General features: G+C 39.3%; 1 long non-coding RNA gene across 1 annotated transcript in view; it reads left to right on the top strand.

Moving 5' to 3' along the window:
• LOC145723247 (uncharacterized) overlaps positions 1-6,525 on the top strand; it is a 19,357-nt gene extending 12,832 nt beyond the window's left edge. Inside the window, exon 3 of the long non-coding RNA XR_014148169.1 lies at positions 6,382-6,525. This is a non-coding gene — a long non-coding RNA (uncharacterized LOC145723247). The remainder of the gene's footprint in view (positions 1-6,381) is intronic.
• The last annotated feature ends 4,822 nt before the right edge of the window (positions 6,526-11,347 follow it).

Genomic DNA, 11,347 nt, shown 5'->3' with positions numbered 1-11,347 from the left:
TAAAAAAAAGACAAAGAAGGGCATTATATAATCATAAAGGGGACGATCCAGCAAGAAGATATAACAGTTGTAAATATTTATGCACCCAACATGGGAGTACCTAAATAATAAAACATAGAGGAGCTAATTGATAATAACACAATAATAGTAGGGGACTTTAACACCCCACTTACATCAATGGACAGATCATCTAAACAGAAAGTCAACAAGGAAACAAAGGCTTTGAAAGACACACTGGACCAGATGGACTTAACAGATACATTCAGAACATTCCAATCTAAAACAGCAGAATACACATTCTTTTCAAGTACACATGGAACATTCTCCGGAACAGATCACATAGTAGGTCACAAAACAGGCCTCAACAAATATCAAAAGATTGAGATCATACCTTGCATCTTTTCTGACCACAAAGCTATGAAACTAGAACTCAACCACAAGAAAAAATTTGGAAAGACCACAAATACATGGAGGTTAAACCATATGCTACTAAGCAATGAATGGGTCAACCAGGGTGTCAAAAAAGAAATAAAAAATACATGGAAACAAATGAAAATGATAACACAATGGTCCAAAACTTTTGGGATACAGCAAAAGCAGTCCTAACAGGGAAGTTTATAGCATTACAGGCCCACTTCAAGAAGCAAGAAAAATCTCAAGTTAAAAGTGTGTCCTGTTTGTAACCATCACACTGTCAATAACACAAGAAGTTGAGGAAGTATTCTTCCAGCATTCAAAGTTATCTGATTAAATGAAGAAGTTACTCATGTAATTGACAAGTAAAATTCTGGCATATTTTTTACATGGTTCATTTTCATTTTCCTTATGAACATAAATAAAAATACTAACCAATATTCATGTCTGAACTACATTCCTTTGTCAGCTGCAACCATGTGTCAACCAGAAATGTAAGAGTTCACCAAAAATCAATGAAAGCATTCTGTGAGATTTAATTGGCTAAATGGAACTTGCAACAAAGGGTATTATGTTTTATTTTTATATCTAAATTGTGTACTACATATCCTTTATGTTACTAACGTTTGTAATACGCTTATGTAGGTATATGCATACAGATTTTTTTCTTTTGGAGAGCTGGTTGTTAAACATTACCACCAGACCACTACTGCCTGGGAGCTTTATAAAACCACGAATATCTGGAAGAAAGTTACCAGCAAGATGGTGGAATAGGCGACACCACCCTTTGTCTCCAATATAAAACAATTAGACACCTACCCATGAACAAAAGTAGTCCTTGGAGGGCGCGAGTCCGATGAGGAACTTGCAGCAACACAGTAGAACATCAACAATAACAAAAAATGGAAATAACTACATAAAAAGCATTGCTGGGGAGGTGTGCACTGCTGAAATGTCTGGAGATGGCTAGGAACATAGAAAAATAGAATAGGGCCATCAGTATCACCGGGTGCTACTGCATTTCCTAGTGGCCTGCTCGTGATGGACCCTGACTGTCTGTATTAAACACTGAGGACTCAACAGCCTCTGAGACAGCCACAGACTCCCTGCAACTGTCATAGCAGAGGACCCCATAGTGTTTGTTGGCATGGATCCCAGTGGCCTCCTCCAAAGAGGACACCTGCACCTTCCTAGGTAACCAACAGTTATCACTGCTGTGGACCCCTTGGAGAAGGGGATGCTACTGTGCCCTTACCCCCAGAATGAGCTGCTGTTGTTCCATCCTGGGCTTCGGGCTGACACCTCTCCACCCAGCCCTGCATTCGCACTGGACCCAGGGGCCATGGCTTGTCTGTGTGCACCTCTGTTAGTTACCAGTCCCACTGTCACTGTGGGCTAGCCTGGGCCTTGAGTTAGTTCTGGACTCCAGCTCTGTGGCTCCTCTGTGAGTGCCCACACTGGGGAAACTAGAGCCATCACTGTAGCAGGTGTGCCTACACCCTGAACCCTGGAGCCATAGTCCCTCTGCTCATATCCCCACTTAGGACCCTGGCTCCACAGCCATTCTGTGAGTACCTGTGCCTAGGACACTGGGCTACCACCGCAGTGGGCACATCTACATCCCGAGCCCCAGAGCCATGGTCACTCTGCACACACCGGTGTTCAGGACTCTGCAGCTACTCTGGAAGTGCCCACCCAAGGGCACTGAATCCATCTGCAGTGGGACCTGGACGAACTATAACTCTGCATGTGTCTGTGCTCTAGATCACTGGCTCCATGGCCACCGAGCCCCAGAGCCATGGTCACTCTGCACACACCGGTGTTCAGGACGCTGCAGCTACTCTGGAAGTGCCCACCCAAGGGCACTGAATCCATCTGCAGTGGGACCTGGACGAACTACAACTCTGCACGTGTCTGTGCTCTAGATCACTGGCTCCATGGCCACCCTCTGGGTGCCTGTACATCAGACACTGGTGCCACCACCACTGGGAACACACTCAAAAGCCAGAACTAGAACCAGAAGGAGTCCCTTGGCCACAGGTCCCCCTATGGGAGAAAAGGAGATCAGGAAGAGCCCAGAACCCTTTGCCACTAAAGACCCCAATAGCTCTCACTGTTTCTATGGTCACCTGCAGTGCTGGCTGCTGAGGACCCTGCAATCCTTGCAAACACTGGCCTCTCCCTAGACTACACCACCGTGCCCTCACTGGCACAGGAACTGCCACGCTCCACCCAGCCAATGCCCTTGCCCACACCCACAGGTAAAGGTCTTGCCCCACTGAAACCAGTCCGTAAAATCTGGAAGACATGACTGCTACGTCAAATGCATAGATGTCGCCACAAGGCTACAGAAACACGAAAAATCAAGGAAACATGGGACTGCCAAAGGAACACAAAAATTTTCTAGTAACTGACCCCCAAGAAGTGGAGATCTATAAATTGCTGGACAAATAATTCAAAATAATTATTTTAAGAAAACTCAGTGAGCTATAATAGAGATAGGCAACCCAGTGAAATCAAGAAAATGATATATAAACAAATGGTAAGTTCAACAAAGAAATGAGAAATCATAAAAAAGAACCAAACAAATTGTAGATCTGAAGGGTACAGTGAATGAAATAAAAAGTACAACAGAAGGCATCAATAGCAGACTTGATGGAACCAAAAAAAGAATCTGAAAACCAAGAGATAAATCATTTGAAATTACCCAGTTAGAGGAACAAAAAGACCAAAGAATGAAAAAGAATGAAGACAGCCTGCTGGTAAAGGAAACAACCAATAAAATGAAAAGGGAACTTACAGAGTGGGAGAAAATATTCACAAACCATATATCTGATAAGGAAATAATATCCAAAATATATAAGGAACTCATATAACTTGGTAGCAGAAAAACTCCAAATAACCCAATTAAAAAATGAATGAAGGAGCTGAATAAACGTTTTTCCAAAAAAGACATAGGACAGGTATATGGGAACACACTCAACATCACTAATCACCAGGGAGAATGCAAATCAAAACCACAATGAGATATCACCTCACACCTGGTAGGATGGCTATTATGAAAAGTCAAAAGACAAGTGTTAGTGAGGTTGTAGAAAAGGGAGCCCTTGTGCACTGTTGGTGGAAATATAAATTGGTACAGCCACTAGGGAAAACAGTATGAAGAGTCCTCAAAAAAATTAAAAATAGAACAACCATAGGATCCAGAAATCCCACTTCTGGGTCTATATCCAGAGGAAATAAAATCACTGCCTCAGAGACATCTCTAAACTCTCATGTTGGTTACAGCATTAAATTCACAGTAGCCAAGATAATATGGGAACAAGCTAAGTGTTTGTTAACAGATGCATGGATAAAGAAAATGTGATATGTATCTATCTACCTATAGTAGAATATTATTTAGTCCTAAAAAAGAGGAAATTCAGCCACGTACAACAAAATGGATGAACAAGGAGCACATTTTGCTAAGTGAAATAAGCCAAACAGAGAAAGACAAATACTGCATTATTCCACTTATATGCTGAATCTAAAAAGTTCAAACTCATAGTAACAGAGAGTAGAATGCTATTACCAGGGGCTGAGGGATGGGGGAAAAGGGAGATATTTGGCAAAGGGTACAAACTTTCAGTTATAAGGTGGATTAAGTTCTGGATACCTAATGTACAGCATAATGACTATAGTTAATGTGTTATATACTTAATTGAGAGTAGCTCTCAAGTGTTCTCACTCAAAGGAAAACAAAAGGTATCTATGTGAGGGGATGGAAATGTTACTTAACTTCTGTGATAACCACGTCACAATGGATACATATATCAAAACATCTCAGATACCTTAACTATATTGTTTTTATTTGTCAATCAGACTTCACTAAAGTTGGAGAAAAATGGCTAATACTTGAATTCTGTTCCCCAAGTTTCAATGTAACAGTTTCTGACTTAATTATATCAGCCTCAGGCTGGGAATTAGTCCACAGTAATTTTCAAAATTGAATTCTAGGAAGTTTAGGTTGGGCCATTGGACCAGGACTGGCTTCATAGAAGATGTGGATCTCCCTCCCAGGCCCAGATGACTACAGGGCAGCTTTACCCTCTGAGATGCAGCCAGCCTATCTTAAGCTCCCAGCTCTCAAAAAGATTCCCGCTAAGGCAGGGAGGGCAGCTTGGTATAAATGAAATATGATGAATAATGCAGAGCTTACAAAACTAAGCTCCAGATTATGGGAAGAGGACGGAAGTATGAAGATTGATTTGTCACAGGCAACTAGGTAGGTACATGTTGGCAATAGTATACTATCAGAGATCTTGACGGAGGCCAGAAGTAGACCAGGGCCAAACTTAAAGAGGTTACACCTGTAATTAATAAAACATGTTACAGACACACACACACACACACACACACACACACACACACACAGAGTACAAGTGAGGGCCAGAGGCTGAAATACAGATCTTTTAGGGAGAATATCTGCCTAAATCAGTAGTTTCGTATTTTTTTCCCCTTTGGTTTTAAATTATTCTTTATACTATTTCTTCCTATCAATTCCTTTCTTTGATCTTATAATAAATACATCTTACTCATTCTTATTGAAAAGAATCAGAGTAACTCCATGTTCTTCCCAAGCCTCCTGAGAGCCAGCAGACTGCCAAGAGGCTGGCTAATTAGCCCAAGATGAGGCTCTCTGGAGGGTAGGAAACCAGGGCTAGAACTTGCAAGGAAATAAAAGGAAAAGAGCTGTAAAAAGGTCAGCCTATGCCTACTTCTTTCCCTGATCACACTCAGGTGAAATTCAGAAAGACCTTCAGCTAGAGTGAAGTCTATAGGTGGTAAGGCGGGAGGGGGGTGGCAAACATCGTCCTCTGCTCTGACTCACAAATCTCAGCTGCCCTGACGTCCCTCCCAGGGTACCGCAGGGAGACTAGTGGGAAATGCAGAGCAGACTAGTGGAAAATGCAGAGCAGATTGTTCTATAATAATTTCATCTTCTATAATATATTAGGACTGACTTCAGTGCTGTACACACTTTAGGTATTTTTAAGAGATAAGGATTAGAAAAAGACACTGGAAAGAGCTAAAATGAGGCCCTTGTGGCAGGCTGCTACTTATCCCCCATATCTTAATTCTCTTCTTTCTTATTAATACAGCTACCATTTCTTAACTAGTCAAATGATTATCTAGAATAAAACCCACTTGGCAGTGTATTGAGGCTTTGTGGCGAAGTTCTGAAAATAAGACACGGTTATATGAGATCCTAGAAAATGTCCTTACAGTGAGGGATGTATTCTTTGTCTCTTCCTCCTTCTTATTGACTGGAATGAAGACATAAAAACTGGAATGTTGCAGGGGCACCTGGGTGGCTCAGTTGGTTAAGCAACTGCCTTCAGCTCAGGTCATGATCCTCGAGTCCCGGGATCGAGTCCCGCATCGGGCTCCCTGCTCGGCAGGGAGTCTGCTTCTCCCTCTGACCCTCCTCCCTCTCATGCTCTCTGTCTCCCATTCTCTCTCTCTCAAATAAATAAATAAAAAATCTTTAAAAAAAAAAACAAAAAACTGGAATGTTGCCAACTGTCTTGGACCATTGGGGATGATGAAGAGCAAGATGGAAGGAGCCAGAGTTCCAGCTGCTGGTAAGATGGAATAGACATTGCACCTTGTCGCTCCCACTGAACACAGTTATAGAACCTGGACAGAATACTTGGAACTGATATTTGAGGACTCCAAAAAATAAATGATAGTAGGCAGATTGGGGAAGAAGACCAGAATTCAAAGAATCACCAAATCAGTAATTCATTTCCCCCCATTTTTCTTCTGTTATCCCCCAGCCAGGACTCAAAGCACCCTGAAACCAGAAAGTAGGCACCAAGACATGGACGTGAGAAGAAGCCTTTAGTTCTGGCTTGAAGAGTGGGAAAGGTGATTCTTAGCATATTGAGACATCCTCCCTGTTTTCTTCATTCTCTTGCACCTTAGCCCCGAGGCAATCCTGTGACAATGGCAGTCAAGTGGAGAGACAGTGACAGCAGTGGAACCTGCAGGTACCTAAAGCTGAAACAGGGAGATTTTCCTCTCTGATCAAAGGGGCTGTGGTCCCAAAAGTATAAGTAAACTTATATTTTGTTTTGTCCCTCTGACTTCCTGCCAGTTGGCCTCTGTTAACAGGTGCAGTTGTGGGAAATATGCTGCAAAATAAAATAAAAAAAAAACCAGTTTTCTGGCCAGTGAACCACAAAGAGGAGCCCCAGGAAATCAGAAAGTACGAGAAATATGACAGAAATGGGAGAGCTTGGGGGAAAAAAAATCCCATAAAGCTCCTGGGTTCATCCTCAAATTCTGCATACTTGGACCTGACCCTAATAGCACACCCTAGACATGGGGAATTAGCTCCTGGTTAGGCCACTGCCTAAGTCCCAGACTGGCCGTGGAGGGGCACACATGACTGACAGCCATGAATAGCACAGCAATGACTTTCAAAACAGATTTGACACTGGCATTCCATTCCACAGAAGACTGGTCAGAACTTGATGCCTGAACCCAAGCAGAGCTATATCCTGGCAACACAAAAATATCAACATTCTCTGTGGTATTTAAACAAGACTTGGAGTCTCATAATATTCAACATGTCCAGGATACAATATGAAATTATTTGGCATATTAACAACCAGAAAAAATCTCAATTTGTATGGAAAAAGACAATCAACAGGCACTACTCCTGAAAGGACACAGATGTTGAGATTATTGGACAAGGACTTTAAAGTAACAGTTACAAATTGCTGTAAAAAGTAAGAGTGAATTTTTTTGATGAATGGAAAGATAGAAAGGCTCAGCAAAGAAACAGAAGATATAAGGGAAAAAAACAAATGGCAAATTTAGAACTAAGAATACAAGAAGTGAAATAAAAATTTCACTGGTTGGATTCAACAGCAAAATGAACATGACAAAGGTAAAAGTTAGTGAACTTGCAGATAAAGCAATAGAAATTATCCAATGTAAACTACAGAGAGAAAAAAAAGTTGGGGAAAAAAATTAAGAGTCTCAGGAACTTATGGGACAACACCAAAAGGTCTAACAGAATCCTACAACATGAGGAGGAAGAATATGTTACAGAAAAAAAAATTTGAAGAAATAGTGCTGAAAGCTTCCTAAATTTCTCTGAAGACATAAATCTACAGATTCAAGAAGGTCAGCAAACCTCAAACAAGATAAACCAAAGAAATCTATGTCTAGCCACATCATAATCAAACTGCTGAACACTAAAGACAAGTGAAAAAGTCTTAAAAGCAGCGAGAGAAAAACAACACATTGCTTATAGTGGAAAACAATTCGAGGGACTATGGATTTTTTATCAGCACTCACAGATGCCAGGAAGAATTGGAATAGCATTTTAAGGTGCTGAAAGAAAGTAAGTCAACCCAAAACTGCATTCCTGGGATAAACAAGCTCATGACAGGCTTGTTTTTATAACTTTGCTGGATTTGCTTAATTTTCCCCCCATCTTTGCTCATGAGAAAGATTGACTTATAATTTTCTTTTCTTGTGTTTTACTTGTCAGATTTTGGGTTCAAGATTATGTGCCTTATAATACAAATAAGGGAGTGGTCTCTCTTTTTCTATACTTGGTAACAGCTTGCATAAGACTATTTTGTTTGTATTTAAATTTGTTTGGTAGTACTAGTTAGGAAACCATCTGGGGCTCAAGTTTTCTTTGTGGGATTTTAAAAAGTCAACTGAATTTCCTTAATGATTTCAGGACATTCAGATTTTCTATTTTTTCTTGAGTCAGTTCTGGTAAGTTATATTTTTCCAAGTATTTATTCATCTCATCTAAATTTCCAAATGTATAAGCACAAAGTTGTAGATCTCATTATTTTTTTAATGACTGCATCATCTAGAGTATGTTTCCCATTTTATTCCTAATATTGTTTATTTTGCCTTTTATTAGGAGTCTTCCAGAAATTTTTTTTTTTTTCAATTTTATGGGTTTTCAGGAAATCAGCTTTGGGTTTTGATTTTCTCTATTTGCTATTTCATCAATTTCTGTATTTATCTTTATTATTTTCCTCCTCCCATTGCCTTTGAGATTTTCTTGCTAGCCTTTTACTAAATCCTTATCTCATTTTCTAACTATAGCTCAATAATTTCCAGCCTTTTATCTTTTCATATATATACATAAGCATGTAAGGTTATAAATATACTTGTAAGTTCTGTTTTATCTTATCTCTTAAGTTGTGATCTATAGTGTTATTTTTAGGATCATTCATCTTGAAATAGTTCTAATTTCCTTTATGATGAGAGACAGTCCAGTGTTTTGATTACAAGTGTGAATCTAGGGCTTTACTGATTGAATGTAGCACTGCCAGTTGTGTGAGCTCGGGTAAATCACTCCTTGGGGCCATTGATTCCTTTGTTTGTGGAAATGGGAGAAAATAATAATGATGTGTACCTTGGGTGGATTTTTGTACAGATTAAATGGAGCCTGGCACCCAGTAAGAGCAATGTACATGTTAGCTCTTATGCAGTAGCTGTTATTTCTTTTTGATTCATTTATTGTCATTCCTTAATTTCCAAACATGTTTTTTTCTAGTTATATTTTACAATTTATTTCTAGTTTTAATACATTGTAACCAGAGAACATTTTCTGTATGATTTCAGTTACTGATGGTCCAGTGAATCATCAAAGCTGGAAATATTCTGGGCACCTGGGTGGTTCAGTCGGTTAAGCATCGGACTCTCGATTTCGGCTCAGGTCTCGATCTTGTGAGATTGCTCCCAGTGTCAGGCTCTGTGCTGGTGTGGAACCCGCATTAAGACTCTCTCTCTCTCCCTCTCCCTCTGCCCTTCCCCCTGCTCACTTGCCCACTCTTCGCTCTTGCTCTCAAAAAAAAAAAAAAAGCTGGAAATATTTCACATGTGTTTGAAAAGACAATGTAATCTGCAGTGTTGAGTGCAGTGTTACACTGTATTAGTGTATCAGTCAGTACCTTCTGAGCAAAGTGGAAACCATTCTAGGTATTTCAGAGAGAATTTAATACAGGAAATTGGTTACAAATTTGTTATAGAGCTAGAAAAGAAAAAAAAAAAAAGTCGGGGGGGATGCTTAGTAACCATAGAAAACCATTAGCATTCCTCCTCTCCTAGGAGAAAAAGTTAACATGGCTTCATCCAAGAGCCTAATATCCCCACACATTTGAGGATGCTAGAGCACCCACAACTGCCATTAGAACCATTGCTGTTGCTTTGAACAAATAGGAGCCTGCACAGGGACAGATGATGTAGGAGCCCAGCAACCAGCAGTCAGGTGCTTTGCTGCTGCTGCTGGTGTAGTTGCCACCAAAAACAAAAGAAAAGAAAAAGGGCTTCCCTTTCCCTTCTGCCTTCTGATCTCTTACCAGTGCCTCCCATCGATAGACTATAGACTGAAGCCAACTGACAAAGGAATCTGGAAACACTCTGTAGGATTCAAGCCTGTTTTGAGACAAAGCAATGCTCGGAAGGTCAATGACTGACCAACTTAAATGTGTTGTTCAAATCTTCTATATCTTTGCTGATTTCTTTGTTCTGCTTGTCTTATCAATTATGGAGATAGTGGATTTGTATATTTCTTAGAGTTCTATTTTTTCTTTAATTACTTGGATGCATACAAACTTAATGTTTTTAGAGCTTCCTGGTAAATTGCTTTTTTTTTTTTTTTTTTACCAATTACAAAGTGACCCTCTTTATCTCTAGTAAGCATTTTTGTCTTAAAGTCCATTACTATGATATGATAGTTTGTTCTAGGTTGGGTTCACTAAGAGCAGGGATTCTGATGCAAACTTTACCATTTTACCCATTTTTTTTTTTTAAAGATTTTATTTGTTTATTTGAGACAGAGAGAGAGAGGGCATGAGCAGGGGGAGAGGCAGAGGCAGACTCCCCACCGAGCAGGGAGCCCAATGTGGGACTCGATCCCAGGACCCGGGGATCATGACCTGAGCCGAAGGCAGATGCTTAACTGACTGAGCCACCCAGGCATCCCCATTTTACCCATTTTTAAGTGTACAGTTCATTGGCATTAAGCACATTCATATTGTTGTGTAACCATTATTGCTATAGATTTTTTTTGTAGATGCCCTCTCTAAGACTGAGGCAGTTTCCATTTCTCCTGGCTTGCAGAAAGTTATCATAAATGTGTGTTAAATTTTGTAAAATGTTTTTTCCTCTGTGTGAAATAATTATGTATTTTTTCTTTGTTAATTTAATAAATCATATTAAACTTTGTTTTTAGAATATTCTATCAAAATATTTTGGATTAAAACCCACTTGTTCATGGTGGATTACTATTTTAATATATTGATGGATTCATTTTACATTTTGTTAAAGCTTTTAAAGCTTATGTTCATGAGTGGGATGGTTCTGTAATTTCTCTTTCTTTTAATATCTTTACAGTTTTGCTATAGCTAAGCTGGTCTCATAAAAACAAATTGGGAAATGTTTCTTCTACTATTTAAGGAAATTTTGTGAGATTATAATTATTTCTTCCTTAAATGCTTGCCATTTCTTTTCTTAAATGTTCATCACTATATCCATCTAGGTCTGAAGTTTTCTTTGCAAAAAGGTTAATTACAAATTCAATTCAACAGATATTCTATCTCTTCTTGTGTCTTTGGTAACTTGTATTATTGACATAAAGATGTTTGTAGTATTCACTTATCCTTCTACTGTATGTAATATTGTGGTTACCTTCTGATACTGGCATTTAGAGTTTTCTCTCTCTTTTTAAAAATTCAGTCTTGTCAATGTTTACCAATTTTATTAATCTTTCAAAGAAGCAATTTTGACTTTTAAACATTTTATTGCTGTTTTTCTATTTTCCTTTTTAAAATTACTGTTCTTACCTTTATCATTTCTTTCCTGTTACTTGTTTTGGGTTTAATTTGTTGTTCTTTGTCTAGCTGTTAAT

Source organism: Leptonychotes weddellii, chromosome 9 (assembly GCF_054177405.1).
Source record: "Leptonychotes weddellii isolate Sample4059 chromosome 9, ASM5417740v2, whole genome shotgun sequence".
Lineage (NCBI taxonomy): Eukaryota > Metazoa > Chordata > Mammalia > Carnivora > Phocidae > Leptonychotes > Leptonychotes weddellii.
This window is presented reverse-complemented; position numbering and strand designations above follow the sequence as displayed.